This window comes from Cryptomeria japonica, unplaced genomic scaffold (assembly GCF_030272615.1).
Source record: "Cryptomeria japonica unplaced genomic scaffold, Sugi_1.0 HiC_scaffold_67, whole genome shotgun sequence".
NCBI classification, from domain to species: Eukaryota; Viridiplantae; Streptophyta; class Pinopsida; order Cupressales; family Cupressaceae; genus Cryptomeria; species Cryptomeria japonica.
In genome coordinates, this window is record NW_026728889.1 from 222501 (window position 1) to 237500 (window position 15000).

General features: G+C 60.1%; 1 non-coding gene across 1 annotated transcript; it reads left to right on the forward strand.

Annotated features, from left to right (window-relative positions):
• Positions 1 to 10694: 10694 nt before the first annotated feature.
• Positions 10695 to 10813, forward strand: LOC131863672 (5S ribosomal RNA). Its single transcript, XR_009362570.1, has one exon. It is a non-coding gene; the product is annotated as a 5S ribosomal RNA (ribosomal RNA).
• The last annotated feature ends 4187 nt before the right edge of the window (positions 10814 to 15000 follow it).

Below are 15000 nucleotides of genomic sequence, written 5' to 3' on the forward strand. Positions count from 1 at the left end.
CCCGCGATGCGTCCGATACACAGATGGTTCCAAGGCGGCCGAGGAGCCTCACCGCATAGCAATCGGGGGTGCGAGGCGAGGGATGGGGCGGGAAGGCCCCAACGGCTAGACGGAAGAGGCTTCAGGGCCGCCTAGGAATGGTCCAAGCATCGGACACGCTTGGGGCGACTACCAGTGACAGCCCCCTATCCCGCGATGCATCCGATACGAAGATGGTTCCAAGGCGGCCGAGGAGCCTCACCGCATAGCAATCGGGGTGCGAGGTGGGGGATGCGGCGAGATGGCCCCAACGGCTAGACGGAAGAGGCCACAGGGCCGCGTCGGAATAGTCCAAGCATCGGACGCGCTTGGGGCGACTACCAGTGACAACCCCTTATCCCGCGATGCGTCCGATACGAAGATAGTTCCAAGGCGGCCGAGGAGCCTCACCGCATAGCAATCGGGGTGCGAGGTGGGGGATGCGGCGAGATGGCCCCAACGGCTAGACGGAAGAGGCTGCAGGGCCGCCTCGGAATAGTCCAAGCATCGGACGCGCTTGGGGCCACTACCAGTGACAACCCCTTATCCCGCGATGCGTCCGATACGAAGATAGTTCCAAGGCGGCCGAAGAGCCTCACCGCATAGCAATCGGGGTGCGAGGTGGGGGATGCGGCGAGATGGCCCCAACGGCTAGACGGAAGAGGCCACAGGGCCGCCTCGGAATAGTCCAAGCATCGGACGCGCTTGGGGCGACTACCAGTGACAACCCCTTATCCCGCGATGCGTCCGATACGAAGATAGTTCCCAGGCGGCCGAGGAGCCTCACCGCATAGCAATCGGGGTGCGAGGCGAGGGATGCGGCGAGATGGCCCCAAAGGCTAGACGGAAGAGGCTGCAGGGCTGCCTCGGAATAGTCCAAGCATCGGACGCGCTTGGGGCGACTACCACTGCCAACCCCTTATCCCGCGATGCGTCCGATACACAGATAGTTCCGAGGCGGCCGAGGAGGTGGGGGATGCAGCGAGATGGCCCCAACGGCTAGACGGAAGAGGCTGCAGGGCCGCCTCGGAATAGTCCAAGCATCGGACGCGCTTGGGGCGACTACCAGTGACAACCCCTTATCCCGCGATGCGTCCGATACACAGATAGTTCCGAGGCGGCCAAGGAGCCTCACCGCATAGCAATCGTGGTGCGAGGTGGGGGATGCGGCGAGATGGCCCCAACGGCTAGACGGAAGAGGCTGCAGGGCCGCCTCGGAATGGTCCAAGCATCGGATGCGCTTGGGGCGACTACCACTGCCAACCCCTTATCCCGCGATGCGTCCGATACACAGATAGTTCCAAGGCGGCCGAGGAGCCTCACAGCATAGCAATCAGGGTGCGAGGCGAGGGATGCGGCGAGAAAGCCCCAACGGCTAGAGGGAAGAGGCTTCAGGTCCGCCTCGGAATGGTCCAAGCATCGGACGCGCTTGGGGCGACTACCAGTGACAACCCCTTATCCCGCGACGCGTCCGATACACAGATAGTTCCAAGGCGGCCGAGGAGCCTCACCGCATAGCAATCGGGGTGCGAGGCAAGGGATGCGGCGAGAAGGACCCAACGGCTACACGGAAGAGGCTTCGGGGCCGCCTCGGAATGGTCCAAGCATCGGACGCGCTTGGGGCGACTACCAGTGACAACCCCTTATCCCGCGACGCGTCCGATACACAGATAGTTCCAAGGCGGCCGAGGAGCCTCACCGCATAGCAATCGGGGTGCGAGGCGAGGGATGCGGCGAGAAGGACCCAACGGCTAGACGGAAGAGGCTTCGGGGCCGCCTCGGAATGGTCCAAGCATCGGACGCGCTTGGGGCGACTACCAGTGACAACCCCTTATCCCGCGACGCGTCCGATACACAGATAGTTCCAAGGCGGCCGAGGAGCCTCACCGCATAGCAATCGGGGTGCGAGGCGAGGGATGCGGCGAGAAGGACCCAACGGCTAGACGGAAGAGGCTTCGGGTCCGCCTCGGAATGGTCCAAGCATCGGACGCGCTTGGGGCGACTACCAGTGACAACCCCTTATCCCGCGACGCGTCCGATACACAGATAGTTCCAAGGCGGCCGAGGAGCCTCACCGCATAGCAATCGGGGTGCGAGGCGAGGGATGCGGCGAGAAGGACCCAACGGCTAGACGGAAGAGGCTTCGGGTCCGCCTCGGAATGGTCCAAGCATCGGACGCGCTTGGGGCGACTACCAGTGACAACCCCTTATCCCGCGACGCGTCCGATACACAGATAGTTCCAAGGCGGCCGAGGAGCCTCACCGCATAGCAATCGGGGTGCGAGGCGAGGGATGCGGCGAGAAGGACCCAACGGCTAGACGGAAGAGGCTTCGGGTCCGCCTCGGAATGGTCCAAGCATCGGACGCGCTTGGGGCGACTACCAGTGACAACCCCTTATCCCGCGACGCGTCCGATACACAGATAGTTCCGAGGCGGCCGAGGAGCCTCACCGCATAGCAATCGGGGTGCGAGGCGAAGGATGCGGCGAGAAGGACCCAACGGCTAGACGGAAGAGGCTTCGGGTCCGCCTCGGAATGGTCCAAGCATCGGACGCGCTTGGGGCGACTACCAGTGACAACCCCTTATCCCGCGACGCGTCCGATACACAGATAGTTCCAAGGCGGCCGAGGAGCCTCACCGCATAGCAATCGGGGTGCGAGGCGAGGGATGCGGCGAGAAGGACCCAACGGCTAGACGGAAGAGGCTTCAGGGCCGCCTCGGAATGGTCCAAGCATCGAACGCGCTTGGGGCGACTACCAGTGACAACCCCTTATCCCGCGACGCGTCCGATACACAGATAGTTCCGAGGCGGCCGAGGAGCCTCACCGCATAGCAATCGGGGTGCGAGGCGAGGGATGCGGCGAGAAGGACCCAACGGCTAGACGGAAGAGGCTTCAGGGCCGCCTCGGAATGGTCCAAGCATCGGACGCGCTTGGGGCGACTACCAGTGACAACCCCTTATCCCGCGACGCGTCCGATACACAGATAGTTCCGAGGCGGCCGAGGAGCCTCACCGCATAGCAATCGGGGTGCGAGGCGAGGGATGCGGCGAGAAGGACCCAACGGCTAGACGGAAGAGGCTTCAGGGCCGCCTCGGAATGGTCCAAGCATCGGACGCGCTTGGGGCGACTACCAATGACAACCCCTTATCCCGCGACGCGTCCGATACACAGATAGTTCCGAGGCGGCCGAGGAGCCTCACCGCATAGCAATCGGGGTGCGAGGCGAGGGATGCGGCGAGAAGGACCCAACGGCTAGACGGAAGAGGCTTCAGGGCCGCCTCGGAATGGTCCAAGCATCGGACGCGCTTGGGGCGACTACCAGTGACAACCCCTTATCCCGCGACGCGTCCGATACACAGATAGTTCCGAGGCGGCCGAGGAGCCTCACCGCATAGCAATCGGGGTGCGAGGCGAGGGATGCGGCGAGAAGGACCCAACGGCTAGACGGAAGAGGCTTCAGGGCCGCCTCGGAATGGTCCAAGCATCGGACGCGCTTGGGGCGACTACCGTTGCCAACCCCTTATCCCGCGATGCGTCTGATACACAGATAGTTCCGAGGCGGCCGAGGAGCCTCACCGCATAGCAATCGGGTTGCGAGGCAGATTATTGGGAAGGGAACCCCCTGGGATGCGGCTCAAGCAGTGCCCAAAGGGACTGGAATGCGGAATCACATCGAGAGACCCAAATGCTATACGAGGGCTCAAATCGAATTATCGATTTGGCCACGACATGGACGCATCGGAACGACTACCTTTGCCGAACCACTCGCAATTGCATCCATACCGAAACCAATAGACATTTCCGTTAGAGCCCTCGCATAGCATTCGGGAATCTCGCATGCCCCTCTAAATCGACCAATGCTGGCGCTCAATGAAAATCCGAGCGCTACCACCGTTCGAGCGCCAGCATTGGTCGAGTTAGAGGGGCACGGGGGAGAATGCTCCAGTCAACACCTCCCCTATATAAGTTATTTGTCCGATTCTCGCACAACCGTAGTCTGCCTCGTCGAATCAAACAACGGTCCCAGATTCCGACTTCCGTTCCGTAGAGACCCAAAAGCTAGATGGAGGCTCGCAAGAAAGAGAGTCGGCGCATAGCAATCGGGTTTCTCGAACGTTTAGGGACCGAGCTCACTTGCGGATAGGGCAAAATCCGCCAAGCAACCCAAAAGCTAGACGGGGGCTCGAATCGAATCGCCTAGGCGGCCACAACAACGACGTGTTGGATCGACTACCAGTGCCAAACCATTCAGCAAGACTAGTCTGTGTCGAGGCCGGATAGAGATTCTCAGAGAGCGCCCGCATAGCATTTAGGAGACCTGCCGCGTCCCTCACACTCGACAAATGGTGGTGCACGTTTATAAATCCGAGCGATCCCAACCCTTTCAAGCACCAACATCGGTCGAGATAGAGGGGCACGGAGGGGGCTGCGTGAGACAACACAGTCCCCTATATAAGTTATTTGTCCGATTCTCACACATCCGAAGAATGGTCATCAAATCGGACAACAGCCCAAACTTCCGACTTCCGTCCCAGAAAGCCCAAGAGCTATCTAAAACGTTCATGGCCGGAACTCGATCGCGGCTATACCAGTCCGCCAAGCAACCCAAAAGCTAGACTGGAGCTCTAGTCGAATCACCTCTGTGGCCATTGCAAGGACATGTTGGAGCGACTACCATTGCCGAACCATTCCGCAGGTCGAGTCCATACCAAGGCCGCATAGAGATTCACGATGAGCTCCTGCATAGCAATCAGGAGACTTGCCGTGTCCATCACAATCGATAAATCCTGGTGCAAGATTTTTGCATCCGAGCGCTCCAACCAGTCGAGCACCAGCATCAATCGACATAAACGGGCACGGGGGGAGGATGCTCGAGAACACTACCTCCCCTATATAAGTTATTTGTCCGATTCTCAAGCAGCCGAAGTCTGGTCATCGAATCGGGTCAAAGACCACAACTTCCGACTTTACCCACAATGCAAGTCATCGAATCGAACATCGGCCCCCGAGTCGGACTCCATGCGTATGTCAGGTCATCGGACCCAAATTCCGCCTTCCTGCGCATGGCGGGCCATCAATATCAACTCGGTCATCGGACCCAAACTCCGCCTTTTTGCGTATGGCACGCCTTCAAATCGGTCATCGGACCCAAATTCCGCCTTCCTGTGCATGGCGGGCCATCAACATCAACTCGGTCATCGGACCCAAATTCCGCCTTTCTGCGCATGGCACGCCATCAACTCGGTCATCGGACCCAAATTCCGCCTTCCTGCGCATGGCAGGTCATCGGACACAAATTCAGACCTCGCCAATATGCCTACGTATCGAATCGGTCATCGGACCCAACTTCCGACTTCATCCATACTGTAGGGTCTTTGAGGTTGGCGCGGTGCGCTCAACCCAGGGAGTCGACCCATCGAAGCATACACCTCCCCTATATAAGCTATTTGTCCGATTCCCACACCTGTGTAGTTTGCACCTCTGACCAGGACATCGACCCCAACTTCCGAACTCGACTGCAACGACGGCACCAGCGCCTTGGTGCGCACCTTGTGACGCACAGTCCCAACATTCGCCTTCCTGCACATGGCAGGTCATCGGACCCAAATTCCGACCTCGCGAGTATGCCTACATATCGAATCGGTCATCGGACCCAACTTCCGACTTCATCCATACCGTAGGGTCTTTGAGGTTGGCGCGGTGCGCTCAACCCGGGGAGTCGACCCAACGAAGCATACACCTCCCCTATATAAGCTATTTGTCCGATTCCCACACCTGTGTAGTTTGCACCTCCGATCAAGACATCGACCCCAACTTCCGAACTCGCCTCCAACGACCGAACCAGCGCCTTGGTGCGCACCTTGCAACGCACAGTGCCAACATTCGCCTTCCTGCACGTGGCAGGTCATCGGACCCAAATTCCGACCTCGCGAGTATGCCTACATATCGAATCGGTCATCGGACCCAACTTCCGACTTCATCCATACCGTAGGGTCTTTGAGGTTGGCGCGGTGCGCTCAACCCGGGGAGTCGACCCAACGAAGCATACACCTCCCCTATATAAGCTATTTGTCCGATTCCCACACCTGTGTAGCTTGCACCTCCGATCAGGACATCGACCCCAACTTCCGAACTCGACTAAAAAGACCGCACCAGCGCCTTGGTGTGCACCTTGCAACGCACAGTGTCAACATTCGCCTTCCTGCACATGGCAGGTCATCGGACCCAAATTCCGACCTCATGAGCATACCTACTAATCGAATCGGTCATCGGACCCAACTTCCGACTTCATCCATACCGTAGGGTCTTTGAGGTTGGCGCGGTGCGCTCAACCTGGGGAGTCGACCCATCGAAGCATACACCTCCCCTATATAAGCTATTTGTCCGATTCCGACACCTGTGTAGTTTGCACCTCCGCTCAGGACATCGACCCCAACTTCCGAACTCGCCTGCAACGACCGAACCAGCGCCTTGGTGCGCACCAAAAGTGCGCACTTTTGGAGGGCACTTTTCTGCGCTCCAAAGGTGCGCACTTTTGGAGGGCACTTTTTGGAGGGCACTTTTCTGCGCTCCAAAGGTGCGCACTTTTGGAGGGCACTTTTTGGAGGGCACTTTTCTGCGCTCCAAAGGTGCGCACTTTTGGAGGGCACTTTTTGGAGGGCACTTTTCTGCGCTCCAAAGGTGCGCACTTTTGGAGGGCACTTTTTGGAGGGCACTTTTCTGCGCTCCAAAGGTGCGCACTTTTGGAGGGCACTTTTTGGAGGGCACTTTTCTGCGCTCCAAAGGTGCGCACTTTTGGAGGGCACTTTTTGGAGGGCACTTTTCTGCGCTCCAAAGGTGCGCACTTTTGGAGGGCACTTTTTGGAGGGCACTTTTCTGCGCTCCAAAGGTGCGCACTTTTGGAGGGCACTTTTGTGCACTCCAAAGGTGCGCACTTTTGGAGGGCACTTTTCCTGTGCTCCAAAGGTGCACACCTAGGTGAGCACCTTCGACCACACCTTGTAGCACACCAAACTCTGACTTTCGACTTCATCCGCAATGCAGGGTCTTTGAGGTTGGCGCAATGCGCACAACCAGGGGAGTCGACCCATCAAACCCAACACCTCCCCTATATAAGCTATTTGTCTGATTCTCATACATGCGTAGCCTGCAGGAGCAATTAGGACATCGACCCCAACTTTCGGCTTCTAAACGAAAACAAGGTCTTTGAGGTTGGTGTAATGCGAACAACTAGGGGAGTCAACCCATCAAACCCAACACCTCCCCTATATAAGCTATTTGTCTGATTCTCATACATGTGTAGTCTACAGGAGCAATTAGGACATCGACCCCAACTTTTGACTTCTTAACGAAAACAAGGTCTTTGAGGTTGACGTAATGCGCACAACCAGGGGAGTCGACCCATCAAACCCAACACCTCCCCTATATAAGCTATTTGTCCGATTCTCATACATGTGTAGCCTGCAGGAGCCATTAGGACATTGACCCCAACTTTTGACTTCTTAACGAAAACAAGGTCTTTGAGGTTGGCGTAATGCGCACAACCAAGGGAGTTGACCCATCAAACCCAACACCTCCCCTATATAAGCTATTTGTCTGATTCTCATACATGTGTAGCCTGCAACAACGATTAGGACATCCACCCCAACTTCTGAATTCGTCTGCGTTGACCGCACCAAAGGTGCACGCCTTGGTGCTCACCAAAATCCGACTTCCGACTTCTTCTGCTATGCGGGGTCTTTGAGGTTGGCGCAGTGCGCACAACCAGGGGAGTCAACCCACCGAATGCAACACCTCCCCTATATAAGCTATTTGTCTGATTCTCATACATGCGTAGACTGCAGCAATGATTAGGACATCCACCCCAACTTTTGACTTCTTAAACAAGACAGGGTCTTTGAAGTTGGTGCAGTGCACACAACCAGGGGAGTCGACCCATCAAACGCAACACCTCCCCTATATAAAGCTATTTGTCCGATTCTCATACGTGTAGTCTGCAGCAGCGATTAGGACATCGACCCCAACTTCCGAATTCGTTTGCATTGACCGCACCAAAGGTGCACGCCTTGGTGTGCACCCTGGAGTGCACTTTGGTGCTCACCTCGGTGCACACTTTGGTGTGCACCTCGGTGTGCACCAAAGGTGCGCACCTTGGAGCGCACCAAAGGTGTACACTTTGGAGCGCACCACATAGGGTCTTTGAGAGGTTGGCGCAGTGCGCACACCAAGGTGGGTGTTGAGGTGCGTGCCGAGGTGGGTGGGTGCTAGGGTGCGCTCCATGGTGGGTGCCAGGGTGGGTGCGTGCTAGGGTGGATTCCAAAGAGGGTCATAGGGTGGGTGCCAAGGTGGGTTGGTGATATAGTGGGTTCAAAGGTGGGTACTAGGGTGGGTTCCAAGGTGGGTCACAAGTTGGGTGCCAGGATGCGTGGGTGTTAGGTTGGGTGCCAAGGTGGGCTCCTGCGTGGGTGGGTGCTAGGGTGGGTTTCAAGGTGGACGCGAGGGCGGGTGCCAAGGTGGGTAACAAGTTGGGTGTTAGGATGGGTGAGTGCTAGAGTGGGTGCCAAGGTGGGTGGGTGCTAAGGTGGATGCCAAGGTGGTTCACAGGGTGGGTGGGTTCTAGGGTGAGTTCCAAGGTGGGTCACAGGTTCAGTGCTAGGGTGGGTGTCAAGGCGGGTGTCGAGGTGCCTGGGTGCTAGGGTGTGGATGCCAATGTGGGTCATAGGGTGGGTACTAGGGTGGGCTGCAATGTGGGTGCCAAGGTGGGTAACATGCTCGGTGGGTTCTAAATTGGGTGCCAGGGTGGGTGTGCACCCACCTTGCCCGAGGTGGGTGCCAAGGTGCCAGTGTGGGTGGGTGCTAAGGTGGATGCCAAGGTGGGTGAGAAGGTGGGTGATAGGTTGAGTGGTAGGATGGGTGGGTGCCAAGATGGGTCACAGGGTGGGTGCAAGGGTGGGTAGGTGCTAGGGTTGGTGTCAGGGTGGGTGGGTGCTAGGTTGGGTTCCAAGGTGGGTGCGAGGGTGAGTGTCAAGGTGGGTCACAGGTTAGGTGCTAGGATGGGTGAGTGCTAGGGTGCAAAGGTGCCAGGGTGGGTGCTAGGATGGGTCGATGCTAGGGTGAGTGGCAAGGTGGGTCCACAAGTGTCAAGGTGGGTGCCGAGGTGGGTGCCAAGTCGGCGACTGCTATGGTGGATGCCAAGGTGGGTCACGGGGTGGGTGCCAAGTTGCTAGGTTGGGTTCCAAGGTGGGTGCCAACGTGGGTGCTAGGGTGCGTGGGTTAAAGGGTGTGTCACAACGTGGGTGCCAGGATGGGTGCGCACCCACACTGGCCAAGACGGGTGCGGGTGCAAGGTTGGGTTCCAAGCCCGGTCACAGGCTGGGTGCTAGGATGGGTGGGTGCCAAGGTGGGCACCAGGGTGGGTGCACCCACCCTGGCCAAGGTGGGTCACGGGGTGGGTCCTAGGGTGGGTAACGGGGTGGGTACTAAGGTGCGTGCCAAGGTGGGTCATAGGGTGGGTGCCAAGGTGGGCACCAGGGTGGGTGTGCACCAACCCTAGCCAGGGTAGGTCACGGGGTGGTTGTCGGGGTGGGCGTCAAGGAGCCAAGGTGGGTGGCAAGTAGCCAAGTTGCGTGCCAAGGTGGGTGTCGGGGTGGGTGCCAAGGATCCAAGGTGGGTGCCAAGGAACCAAGGTGGGTGTCTGGGTGGGTGCCGAGGTGGGAGCCAGGGTGGGTCCCAAGGTGAGTGCAAAGGTGGGTGCCAGGGTCAAGGTGAGTGCCAATGTGGGTTCCAAGGTGCCAGGGTCAGGGTGAGTGCCAATGTGGGTTCAAAGGTGCTAAGTTGGGTGCGAGGTTGGGTGCGAGGGTGGGTGGGTGCCAAGGTGTGCTAGGTGGAAGCCCGGGTGGGTCGGCATCCCATGGGTGTCGAGTTGGGTGCCTGATGGGTGCTTCTTGTCAAGTTTTAGTCGTCGGGACTCATTTCGAGCCTTAGAGGTCGTTTCTTGTCCGGTTGCCCTGTCTTCGACCTGGGAACCCAATTTTGGTCCTCGGGTCCCATTTTTTTTTGTCTCGCATCCCACTTTTGGCCTGTGGCCTTTTCGGGGTCGATTCTCGTTTTGGGCATCAGAGCATGTTTCTTCTCCTAAAACCCAATATTTGTTTATTAAGTCTCGGAACACATTTTTGTTCTCGTGGACCCATCATGGGTCTTGGAACGCATTTGTGGTCCTTGGGTCCCATTTTGCATCCCGAAACTTGTGTTTTGGTGCTTGATCCCTATTTTGGGTGCCCACCTTGCACCAAGTGCGCACCCGGGGCAAACCGAGCGCCTTGGTGCACCGGGGCAAGATCGAGCGTGCACCCGAGGCGCCCCGAACATGCACCAAGGTGCACTCGGCCCACATGTGAGCGCAGGTCGTTGCGCCCGAGGTGGTGTGTGGGCACCGCGTTGCAGACGGGACACTGCACGCACACGACGCCCCCTCCAGGTGCACGCACGTAGGCCGGGCCGGGTGCACACCCGACGCCCTAGCAAGGTGCGCGCACCCGGGCAGGGCTCACACTTGGCGAACGGGGCGCACTTCGCGAGGGAGGGTGTGCACCTCGACGGGGGTGGGTGGCCGGGGTGGATTCGCACGTGGGTCGCGGTTTGCTAAGTACACACTGCGACAAGCTCATAACGGGTGCGATCATACCAGCATTAGTGCACCGGATCCCATCAGAACTCCGCAGTTAAGCGCGCTTGGGCCGGAGTAGTACTGGGATGGGTGACCTCCCGGGAAGTCCCGGTGTTGCACCCTTTTTTAGTTTTTCGCCGGGCGTCGCAATGCTATTTGAATAAACCTTTTGCCCGTTTGCGTTCTCGTCGGGGCCGGGCCGGGCCGGGGTGCGCTGCCCGCACTACCGCGCGCGCGGGGGCGACACCGAGCGCGCACCCGAGGCACCCCGAGCACACAGGCCACGGTGCAACCCGGGCGTTGTGCGCGCACCCCGGTGCGCCCGAGGTGCTGCGCGCGCACCCAGGTGAAATCGGTGTGCACCTCGGCCAGTGCGCGCTCGGTCGAGTCGCGCACGTTGGCCAAGGTGCACGGTGATGTTTCTTACTCTAAGGTTCCGCACCAGACGCCCGGGACAGGTGAGCGAAGCTGGGCGGGGCCGGGTGCGCGGCCGGGGCAGGTGCACGCAGCTGGAGAGAGCTTTGGAGCACACTTCGGAGCGCACCAATGATGCGCTCCATTCAAAAGTTTCCTGAAAAGGCAAAAAAAGTTGAGATTATAGAATTTCCCACTTGAGAGATTGTAAAAAAAAAAAATTTAAAATGAAGGAAACGCGGGTGCCAAGGTGTGCGCAGCCCAGCCAAGGTGTGCGCACCAAGGCGCCCACCCTGGCGAAGGTGCACGCAAGGTGCGCACCCGAGGCAAACCGGACAATTAACCCAACTTTCGACTTCGCGCGCACCTTGGAGCGCACTTCGGAGCGCTCCTTGGTGCGCACCAATCTTGGGCACCTCGGAGTGCACCATGGCGCCCACCAAGGTGCGCACCCGGGGCAAACCGAGCTCCGACTTCGTGCGCACCTTGGAGCGCACGAAAGGTGCGCACCATGGCGCCCACCAAGGTGCGCAGCCCAGCCAAGGCGTGCGCATCAAGGTGCGCACCCTGGCGAAGGTGCGCACCTGGGGCAAACCGAGCTCCGACTTCGTGCGCACCTTGGAGCGCACAAAAGGTGCGCAACCCAGCCAAGGTGTGCGCACCCCGGTCAAACCGAGCTCCGAATCGTGCGCACCAGAGGTGCACGCCATCGTGCGCACCTTGGAGCACACTTCGGAGCCCTCCTTGGTGCGCGCTGATGTTGCGCACCTCGGAGCGCACCCGGGGAAAACAATGCAATTAACCCGACTTTCGACTTCGTGGGCACCTCGGAGCGCTCTCGGGTTCGCACCTCGGAGCACACCGAGGTGCGCACCTTTGATGCGCTGCCTTCACCAATTTCCAGAAAAGGCAAGAAAACATTGAGAAGGTGTGCGCACCGAGGTGCCCACCCTGGCGAAGGTGCACGCGAGGTGCGCACCCGGGGCAAACCGGGCTCCGACTTCGTGCACGCCGCACCTTGGAGCACACTTCGGAGCGCTCCTTGGTGCGCACCAGGGCGCGCAACCCAGCCGAGGTGCCCACCCCGGCGAAGGTGCACGCGAGGTGCGCACCCGGGGCAAACCGGGCTCCGACTTCGTGCACGCCATGGTGCCCACCGCGGCGAAGGTGCACGCGAGGTGCGCACCCGGGGCAAACCGGGCTCCGACTTCGTGCACGCCGCACCTTGGAGCACACTTCGGAGCGCTCCTTGGTGCGCACCATGGTGCCCACCAGGGCGCGCAACCCCGCCGAAGGTGCACGCGAGGTGCGCACCCGGGGCAAACCGGGCTCCGACTTCGTGCACGCCGCACCTTGGAGCACACTTCGGAGCGCTCCTTGGTGCGCACCATGGTGCCCACCAGGGCGCGCAACCCCGCCGAAGGTGCACGCGAGGTGCGCACCCGGGGCAAACCGGGCTCCGACTTCGTGCACGCCATGGTGCGCACCGCGGCGAAGGTGCGCACCCGGGGCAAACCGGGCTCTGACTTCGTGCACGCCGCACCTTGGAGCACACTTCGGAGCGCTCCTTGGTGCGCACCAGGGCGCGCAACCCAGCCGAGGTGCCCACCCCGGCGAAGGTGCACGCGAGGTGCGTACCCGGGGCAAACCGGGCTCCGACTTCGTGCACGCCGCACCTTGGAGCACACTTCGGAGCGCTCCTTGGTGCGCACCATGGTGCCCACCAGGCCGCGCAACCCAGCCAAGGTGTGCGCACCAAGGTGCACGCGAGGTGCGCACCCGGGGCAAACCGGGGTCCGACTTCGTGCACGCCGCACCTTGGAGCACACATCGGGGCGCTCCCGGGTTCGCACCGGCGTTGCGCACCGTGGTGGGCACCTCGGAGCACACCAAGGTGGGCAGCGAGGTGCGCACCTTTGATGCGATGCCTTCACTAATTTCCATAAAAGGCAAAAAAAAAACGAGATTTTAAAATTTCCGTTTTGAAAGATAGTGAGAAAAAGGGAATGCTGGTGCCATCTTGAGCCCGCCCTGGTGCGCAGCCCAGCCAAGGTGTGCGCACCAAGGTGCCCACCCTGGCGAAGGTGCGCGCCCGGGCAATTAACCCAACTTCCAACTTCGCGCGCGCCAGGGTGGGAGCGCACCCAACAACCGGGCCTGGGAAGAGCCAATGCGAGAAACCCCACCAAACGCTCTGACAAAAAAAGAGGGGGCGCTCCAGTAACCCCGCTTCGGAGCGCACCCTGGGCAAACCCAGCCAAGGTGCCCACCCCGGCCAAGGTGCAGGCGAGGTGCGCACCCGGGGCAAACCGGGCTCCGACAACGTGCACGCCGCACCTTGGAGCACACTTCGTAGCGCTCCCGGGTGCGCACCTCAGAGCACACCAAGGTGGGCAGCGAGGTGCGCACCTTTGATGCGCTGCCTTCACTAATTTCCAGAAAAGGCAAAAAAAAAAGGAGATTTTAAAATTTCCGTTTTGAAAGATAGTGAAAAAAACGGAACGCGCGTGCCATCTTGAGCCCGCCCTGGTGCGCAGCCCAGGTAAGGTGCCCACCCTGGCAAAGGTGCGCACCCGGGCAATTAACCCTACTTCCGACTTCGTGCGCGCCAGGGTGGCAACCGGGCCTCGGAAGAGCCAATGCGAGAAACCCCACCAAACGCTCCGACAAAAAAAGAGGCGGCGCTCCAATAACCCCGCTTCGGAGCGCAGCCGGGGCAAACCCAGCCAAGGTGCCCACCCCGACGAAGGTGCACGCGAGGTGCGCACCCGGGGCAAACCGGGCTCCGACAACGTGCACGCAGCACCTTGGAGCACACTTCGAAGCACTCCCGGGTGCCCACCGGCGTTGCGCACCGTGGTGGGCAGCGAGGTGCGCACCTTTGATGCGCTGCCTTCACTAATTTCCAGAAAAAGGCAAAAAAAAATGAGATTTTAAAATTTCCGTTTTGAAAGATAGTGAAAAAAAAGGAACGCGGGTGCCATCTTGAGCCCGCCCTGGTGCGCAGCCCAGGCAAGGCATGCGCACCAAGGTGCCCACCCGAGGTGCACACCCGGGGCAAACCGGGCTCCGACTTCGTGCAGGCCGCACCTTGGAGCACACTTCGGAGCGCTCCTTGGTGCGCACCATGGTGCCCACCAGGGCGCGCAACCCAGCCAAGGTCTGCACACCAAGGTGCCCACCCCGGCGAAGGTGCACGCGAGGTGCGCACCCGGGGCAAACCGGGCTCCGACTTCGTGCACGCCATGGTGCCCACCGCGGCGAAGGTGCACGCGAGGTGCGCACCCGGGGCAAACCGGGCTCCGACTTCGTGCACGCCGCACCTTGGAGCACACTTCGGAGCGCTCCTTGGTGCGCACCATGGTGCCCACCAGGGCGCGCAACCCAGCCAAGGTGTGCGCACCAAGGTGCACGCGAGGTGCGCACCCGGGGCAAACCGGGGTCCGACTTCGTGCACGCCGCACCTTGGAGCACACATCGGAGCGCTCCCAGGTTCGCACCAGCGTTGCGCACCTTTGATGCGCTGCCTTCACTAATTTCCAGAAAAGGCAAAAAAAAACGAGATTTTAAAATTTCCGTTCTGAAAGATAGTGAAAAAAACGGAACGCGGGTGCCATCTTGAGCCCTTCCTGGTGCGCAGCCCAGGCAAGTTGTGCGCACCAAGGTGCCCACCCTGGCGGAGGTGCGCGCCCGGGGCAATCCGGGCTCCGACTTCGTGCACTGCATGGTGCCCACCAAGGCGCGCAACCCAGCCAAGGTGCCCACCGCAGCGAAGGTGCACGCGAGGTGCGCACCCGAGGTGCACACCCGGGGCAAACCGGGCTCCGACTTCGTGCACGCCGCACCTTGGAGCACACTTCAGAGCGCTCCTTGGTGCGCACCAGGGCGCGCAACCC